The sequence below is a fragment of the Macadamia integrifolia genome, unplaced genomic scaffold, assembly GCF_013358625.1.
Source record: "Macadamia integrifolia cultivar HAES 741 unplaced genomic scaffold, SCU_Mint_v3 scaffold1910, whole genome shotgun sequence".
Classification (NCBI taxonomy): domain Eukaryota; kingdom Viridiplantae; phylum Streptophyta; class Magnoliopsida; order Proteales; family Proteaceae; genus Macadamia; species Macadamia integrifolia.
Window position 1 is genome coordinate 86,357 of NW_024868413.1, and position 8,547 is coordinate 94,903.

The 8,547-nt window shown below is 41.8% G+C and overlaps 1 long non-coding RNA gene across 1 annotated transcript; it reads right to left on the reverse strand.

Annotated features, from left to right (window-relative positions):
- Positions 1–6,821: 6,821 nt before the first annotated feature.
- Positions 6,822–8,133, reverse strand: LOC122065167. The gene is made up of 3 exons (XR_006135938.1): positions 7,605–8,133; positions 7,171–7,359; positions 6,822–7,054 (listed from the first exon to the last, which is right to left on the reverse strand). It is a non-coding gene; the product is annotated as an uncharacterized LOC122065167 (long non-coding RNA).
- Positions 8,134–8,547: the final 414 nt, after the last annotated feature.

The window sequence follows — 8,547 nt, forward strand, 5'->3', positions numbered from 1 at the left end:
GCTCCTAAAAGAAATAATAATAATGAACATAAAAAAATAATAGTAAAAAAGAATTTTCAAAAATAATAAACAAGGGAAGAACAAAGATGACTTACCCACGTGCCCCATGCAGAGTTGCAAATATGCCTCTGGGTGCCCTTAAGTGTCTGTCCCATGTACCAAACGGTGGGACCCTTCCCTCCCTCAGTCGAAGGGTTGTGTCTTGTTATGCCCTCAAGCATAAGACCTCCGTGGGTCCTCTTCCTCAATCACTCCGCCATAAAGATTCAGGAATTGCAGAAAAGCCTAAAAAGATTAAAAATTGTGAAAAAGCCTAAAAAGATTCAAAAAATACTGAAAGCCCCAAAAGATTCTAAAATTGCAAAAAAGGGCTCTAACTGAAGAACTTCGAAGAGCCTCGAAGAACTTCAAAGAATTTGGAAGAACTTTGGAGAAAATTTGAAGAACTTTGAAGAATTTTAAGAAATCTAAAGGATTTGGGTTAACTCGCTCAAAAGTCGCTCAAAACTCGAAAACTCAAAAACTCGGAGGTGAGAAGTGACCCAAGTGAGGTGGGGACCATTTGTTACCAATATGTTAAAAAAAATGGTGGGGATAACCCCCACCCAAAATTCAAAGCTTCAAAAGAGTCAAAATTTCAAAAATCAAAAGTCAAAATTTCAAAAATCCAAAGTCAAAATTTCAAAATCAGGAATAAAAAATCAAGAATCAAGAGTCAAAGGTCAAGAATCAAGAATCAAATCTCAATATCAAGATCAAATCATTGAACTGGCCCCAGAGGCCCAATCTTAGTGAACCAGCCCATAGGCCCAATTTTATCTTCATCGGTCCCGAGTGGTCCAGACAAGATCAAGACACCTAGTCTCGTGGTCTAAGCAGCCCAAGACCAAATTTTTCCTAGATCGGTTTGAGAGACCTAACCTATGGAGACAAGATCAACATACTAGTCCCACGGTCCAATCGGCCCAAGACCAAATTTTGCCTAGATAGGTTTGAGAGACCTAACCTAGGGAGACAAGATTAAGGAACCCGGTCCCACAGTCCAAGTGGCCCCAGACCAAATTTTTCCTAGACTAGTCCGAAAGACCTAAACTAGGGAGACAAGATTAAGATACCCGGCTCCACGGTCCAAGTGGCTTAAGACCAATAATTGCATAGACTGGTTCGAAAGACCTAGTGTAGGGAGACAAGAATTACCTAAACTGGTTCGAAAGACCTAGTCTAGGGAGACAAGAATTGCCAGGATTGGCTCGAAAGACCCAACCTAGGGAGATAAGAACAAAATTAAGTACTAACATCTTTTGCAGGAATGGTGTGAATCCCTACAAACGATGGCTCAAGAACCAAATTAGATACTCACATATTTTACAGGAATGGTGTGAATCCCTGAAAACGATGGCTTAAGAACAGAATGAGTATTAACATCTTTTGCAGGAATGGTACTAATCTCTACAAACGATGGCTCAAGAACCAAATCAGATACTCACATCTTTTGTAGGAATGGTGAGAATCTCTGCAAAAGATGGCCCAAGAACCAAATTAGATACTCGTATCTTTTGCAGGAATGGAGTGAATCCCTACAAATGATGGCTCAGAAAACAAATCAAATACTAACACCTTTTGTAGGAATGGTGCAAATCCCTACAAACGATAGCCAGATACAAACATCTTTTACAGGAATGGCACGAATTACTGCAAATGATGACTCAAGAACCATATAAACCAGGTAAGACTCTAAACATTGTAAGTAGTTAAAAGATATTAACTATTGCATTTGCAACTCCGTCACCTTTAAGCAAAGTGATGGCAGTACATGCTTCGGGTGACAAAATATGGTCATTCTTTTCTTTGCCCTTCGGCTGTGGCATAGGCCCCATCTAAAGATGGGCATTTTATAGACATCTTATTTTGTCACCCTCCCTTGGCTATGATGACTCACCGATTGAGGACATGACCTTTCGCTTTCGATCAATAGAGATGACAACTGATTGAGGTAGCCCAACCTTAAAACACTCCCTACACATCTGAAAACCCCAGAAACCCTAGGCTGGAGAAAAGAAGGGTCTAATTGTGACATCACATATACAAAGGAATCCAATATAAAGTGACTATAAGGATGGATAGTACTTAGAATCATGATTCCATTGGCATATGGTGCGTTAAAATTGGACTGTCGGATCTCCTGTAATCATCAGTGGAAGACAAAACCCATTGAAGCCCTTGGATCATGATTTGGGAATATTCCATAGAATATTCCCCGCACACCCCAGCCCCCGACACACACACCTCGTGCCCCATACACACCCCAACCCCACATATGAACACCCCTGTCCCCCCCACACACACCCAACCCCATGCACACCCGCCCATCATGCACACCTTAGCATCACACATGAACACCCCAACCCCCCACACATCCAACCCCATGCACACCCACCTACTATACACACCCTAGCCCCACACATGCACACCCTAGCTCCACACATGCACACCCCAGGCCCACGCACTCCACCCCTTGCTTGCGCCGTTGCCTCACAACCACGCTGCCTTGCACACTCATGTCGTGTCCTCGCCCTACTTGCACCCCTACCATTTTCTCACAGCCCCGCGCCCCTTGCCTGTGTCCCCGCATCCTATGGCCATGTAGCCCCATGCCACAACCTTGCACCCCCTGTGACCCTTCCCCTGCAGGCCTCGTGCCCCGTGAGCTAGTGTCATGGCCCCACGCATGTGTTGCGGCCCCACATGCACGTGCCGTGGCCTTACCTTGCCAAGAGCCTCCATGACCCTTTCTCGTGGCCCCGTAACCCTTGCCCACTGCCCAACTTTAGGTGTGATGTTTTGAAAAAAATCCTACAACCCCACGCCCCTACTAGTGTTCCCTACGCTGTTGCACCCTATTTGCTAAAAAATTCCCTTTTTCACTCCATTGGTCCAAGAAATCTATAATACCCCCCTCAACTTCAAAAAGCAATAAATATTTTAAACAATAACTGCCTAGTGTAGTTGGTGAGCAGTGGTGTGCAAAAATCCCATGCTCACCAGGAGGTCTCAAATTCGAACTTCCTGGCTGTAACTTACTTCCCATATAAAAAAAACTTGAAAAAGCACACTTGAGAACATGTGAGCACACTTGGCCACACTTGAGAAAACACTTCTCCCTTCCCTTGGTGGTTCCCCTCTCCCCTCCTTAGGAGTTCTTCCCTTGCCTTATGGCCAATCCCCTAGCTCCTCCCTTGCCTTGCATTGCCACCCACTAGCCCCTCCCTTACCTAGTGTGGCACCCTCCTAAGCCCATTCCTTGACCTACCTAGTCCTTCCCAAGCTGAAGCCCTGCCGAAGTGCCACCCAAACCCTAGCCCGAAAGTAGCTTTCCCTAGTCGAAGTTCTACCGAAATCCAAATCCCAAAAGTAGCCTTCCCTAGCCACAGCTCTGTCAAAATCCAAATCTCAAAAATAGCCTTCCCTAGCCGAAGCTCTATCGAAACCCTAATCTAGAAGTAGCCTTCTCTAGTCAAAAGCTTTACCGAAGTTCTGTTGAAGTTTTGTCAAACTACAAGCTTGGGAATTACTCTTCCCTAGCCAAACCTCTATTTGAAGATCACCACAATTAGCATCTCTCGAGAAAGGAAGTTGGAAGTCAAGACCCTATGCTAGGAGAATTCACAAGAAAGTTCGTATCTGCACCAATCGGGGGCCCACCCCTCCCAACCCGAAACATGGGTTAAGCTTAGGTATAATCTCCCACCCGAATTAGTACAATGTAGACTCTTTATTTTCCTCATTTTTGTGTACATATGTAATTATTTCTTTTATCAATATATATGTGTCATAATTTAGCTATGCATGCAGTATAGAATTATTATAGAAAATGTTTGTTCTTTAAGCATCTAGTAAGAAGACAGGTTGAACTAGGTAGATTGGGTGCCTAACACCTTCCCAATTTTATAACCTAACATGTACCCTAATCTCTGGACCAAACCAATTTTCAAGCCATTTTCTTAGGAATTGGGCCCCACCCTAGTGTCCTAGGTTCATAGCCCTAGGTCCTCCAAATCCCTTTTGCATGATCCCAATACCCTATTGGACCATCATCAACCCAAGGAGGATGTACCTTTGAACCGTACTCCTTAAGAGAGAAAAAGAGAGAGAGAGAGAGAGAGAGAGAGAGGAGCCCCATGAAATAGGCCCCCACGTATCTCCGAACAGTGATACAGTGGTGTAGTGCCCATGGAGGCACACACACATGGAAGAGAAAGCAAAGAAGAAAAGAGAGAAGGGAGAGGGCTAAAAAAGGAGAGATCCTTTTCTAGCCGCTACTCTCACACACATATACACAGTGGTCCTCTTCAATCATTTTAAAATCAATTGAGGCAATGGCATGATGAAATTTAAAGTACCATTGCCTAGACGATTATTTAAGGCCATATATGGAACATTTGAGATGGAAGACTCTGCGCTCTTGTCCTTTGACCTCGAAACCCATTGGTTGATCCATAAGTATCTCCTCATCTAGTTCTCCATTGAGAAATGCAGTTTTAACATCCATCTAAAAGAGTTCCAAATTGAATTTTACGACAATGGCTATGAGGTGAATCGAGGCAATTCTCACCACTGGGTTGAAAGTCTCATCATAGTCTACACCCTCCCTTTGGGTATAGCCCTTTGCCACAAGGCGTACCTTATACTTGTCAATTGAACCATCCGCCTTGCGTTTGACCTTTGAAACCCATTTATTTTCAACGGTCTTACGCCCAGGGTGTAGGTCAACCAATTCGTATACTTGGTAGAACTTATAGAACTCAGTTCATCCTCCATAATAGCTTTTTAAAAATCCTTAGTAGGTGAGGAGAGCACCTCTCGCAAAGAAGTGGGCTCATCCTTATCTTTTGGAACACAAATGAGAGCTTCTCCTTCAATCTCAAAACAACGATGGAGACTATGCCCATGAGTACTCCTACATGTGAGAGAATCCTGATGATTGTCCAGTGGTACACTCCCATTGTTCGTACACTCCCACTAGCCTGATGATCGGTCTTACTTTCTTTGGTGATTACAGGATGAGTTAATTTCCCACCCTCGCCAAGAGTCAGTGAGATGCTTTCCTCATCCTCTATCTCAAAGAGGTTGAGATCCCTTCTGGCGTCACCAATGCTAGGAAAATATGTCTCAATATGGTCGACATCACATGATTCTATCTCCGTCATTCCTCTGTTAAGGTGTCCACCATATATAACGTAACCCTTCGAGCTGTTGAGATATCTTATAAAGATGTGTTTCCTAGCTCTTGGCCCAAGCTTCCCAAACTATCTTATAAAAATGTGTTTCCTAGCTCTTGGTCCAAGCTTCCCAAACTTATGGGAGGTGCAGTGAACTTAACCTGTTGATCCCCATTGTCGCATATGCACTAAATTTGGCTCTGTGCCATTCCATAACTCATAGGGAGTCGAAGGAACTGACTGTGAAGGCACTCGGTTAAGGATGTAGGCCGCAGTCAAAAGAGCATCCCCCAGAAAGATATTGGGAGGTTTGCTTGTGCCATTATTGACTTAACTATATCTAAGAGTGTCCTATTTCTCCTCTCCACTATGCCATATTACTGCGGAGTGTGAGAAAGGGTCAACTACATGCAAACCCCCTTTTCCTCACACAGTTCTTTAAACTAGTCAGTTCATGGTTCTGGGTTCTGAGATGTGGGTTCAAGGGTATTTTTTTTGTTAAGTAATATGTATATATTGAAAAAGGAAAAAAATGTACAAGAAATGGCAACCTCTATCTCCATATTTGGACTGACCGAAAGAATGAAGTTGAGGCCCCTAGAAAACAAAGCAGGACAGACCCTACATTACAAAGTGAACGAAGGAAAAAAATAAACAGATTACAACTTGTAGTAAATCCTAAAAACTGAATCCTCTATCATTAAATCATTCAGCTTATCAATAAAGTCTTGAGGCTAAATAATATGCTCAACCTGAGATATAGCCATAAATGTTAGGTAATCCACAGGCTTATTAACCTACCTCCAAACATGCTTGAATTCCTTTATAGATAATGAACCAGAGATGTGAAGAATCTTGCTTTTAATAGCTCTAGTCTCCCATGGTCCCTCAATTTCTCCATTTAGCATATCCAACCAATTTGAAGTCTGACCGAATAGAAATCTCCATCATGTTGTTTTCTATACAAATAATAATTCCTCTAAGGATAGCCATGAGTTCAAGCCATAAAATATTAGTCTTCTCCCTAAGACCAAAATAAGGCAGTAAAGGAGTCCCCTTCCTAACCTGGACTATTCCTCCATAAGAAGCGCGAACTTGTGAAAGGGACCTATCACAATGTAAAGCTACCATATTATATGGAGGCATAAACCAAGAGCAAGCTTTTGGGATCACAACCTTCCAACTAACATGAATGCCCCACATAAACATGAGGAATTGATTTCTAGGATTACAATCAACCACAAATTTCACCCTAGAGCACTTAACTTTGACATCTGAGACAATTGCATCAATAATTTGAGGTCTGATCCTATTTTTAGATTTTAAGATCTTGAAGTTTCTCTCTTGCCATAAGTGTTGCACTGTGGCACATAAAGCTAACTTCCCAATTACTCTCAACGGATCTTCATCGTGGAATTCATGTTTGATCCATTCCCAATTACTATCAAGAATGTTTATAGGGTTCCTCCCCTTTTGATTGCAAAAAGAAGCCACATCTCCTCATAAAGCATAAGTAAAAGGGCATTCAAAAAATAAGTAATTTCTACTTTCCATACCTGCCCAACAGAAGGTGCATTGAGGATTGACATTTATCTTTCTCTTGATAAGTTGATCTTTTGTAGGTAAAGCATCAATAAGTATGTTGTAAATGAGTGTCTTGGGATATTACCATCAAACCAAACAATCTTGGCCCAAGATATCTTTGTCTCCTTTTTTCGAACAATCTGCCAGGCTGATTTAGTGCCCTTTCTAGACCACTAAATCCTTCTTAGGATAGTGAAGTCTAGGAATAGGAGGGAGCCCTCTCCAAGCTTCCATCAGATGTAAGGTAGTAGCTATTTATCAAAAAATAATAAAAAAAAGATGTAAGGTAGTAGCAGGAGTTGGATGCCATTCCCCATCTCTTAAAATTTCTTCAATGGTAGCCAAGTGAGATAAACCAGCATCATACCTTGTTCTATCTCCACTTTAGAATAAGGTGGTAGAGAAAAAATTCCTAACCAATTGATATGGCATCCTTGGAGAACAGAGGAGACCAACTGTTATCTTCCAGCATAGGAGAGAAATCTAGTCTTCTAACCTTCCAGCTTTGTTCAGATGAGGTCCAAAATAGGATTGCAATATGTCAATGTGAGTCTACCTGAAACAAAAGGGATACCAAGATACTAAATTGGTAACTTAGTTTCCTTGAAAACCATTAATTCCAAAAGTTGCATACTGCTAGTTTGAGGCCCCATAAAATAATAAAGGACTTTGCCCTATTGAGATGCAACCTAGAGTAGGAAGCAAACTCATCTAGGGCCCCCAAACTAGCTATGATGGAGTCACGGACAACCTTTACAAAGAACATAAGATCATTTGCAAAGATAAGATGAGAGATTTTACCATCAACTTCAAGCTTCTTCATAATCCCAGTAAATCCCTCCATAGCCAAAGTGAACAAATAAGGTATGACCAAAGCTTCTTCTTCCACTAACCTTGCTAAGTCTGCTTTCCCTATTAAAGGAGGGGGTCATGCAAAAATATGTCCCTTCAACCCCAGCGTATTGAGGTGACACCTAATATGTAGAAAATGTTTCAAGATGTGGGGGTAAAGAAGGGGGCTATGAGAGCTCAGGGTAACAATCTAAGAAGGTTACTAAATGAATTGTTTGTGTTGGAATATAAGGGACCTTAATGACCCTGAAAAACAAAGAGGGGTGAAGTATATGTTGAATGAAAAAAAATATTAAGTTAGAGATCCTTGTTGAAACAAAAGTGAGAGGAAAATATTGATTCTGTGTTTTCTTCTTTGAAAAGAGAGTGGAAGTATGTTCATAACTGTAAAGAAGGGGGAGGCCACTAGAATATGGGTGGGTTGGGATGGCACTCAGTTGGAAGTAGATTGCTTGTTTACATCTTCTTAGCTAATACATTTGAAAATTAAAATAAGAGGATCATCCATGGAGTTTTTGTGTTCGGCAGTGTATGCTTCAAACTGTGTGGAAGAAAGAAGAGAGTTGTGGAGGGATATCAAATTGCTTGCTCAAGGGATTTTGATTTCTTGGGTCATGTTAGGTGATTTTAATGTGGTGAGGGGACAACATGAAAAGAAAGGAGGGGATGCTGTTAGACATGGACCTGTTGAAGAATTCAATAATTGTCTGTTTGATGCTGATCTCATTGACCTCAAATGGAAGGACACCATTCCCCAAGAAAGAAGTTCAAGCATGTATGGAGAGAAGTGAAAAAGCCAGCTGATTTTTTGGAAGCATATGCTACTACTCAGAAAGAGACTATTATTCAGGCTCAAGACTTTCCAAAGAAGCTGAAAAGTTTGGTGAAAGAT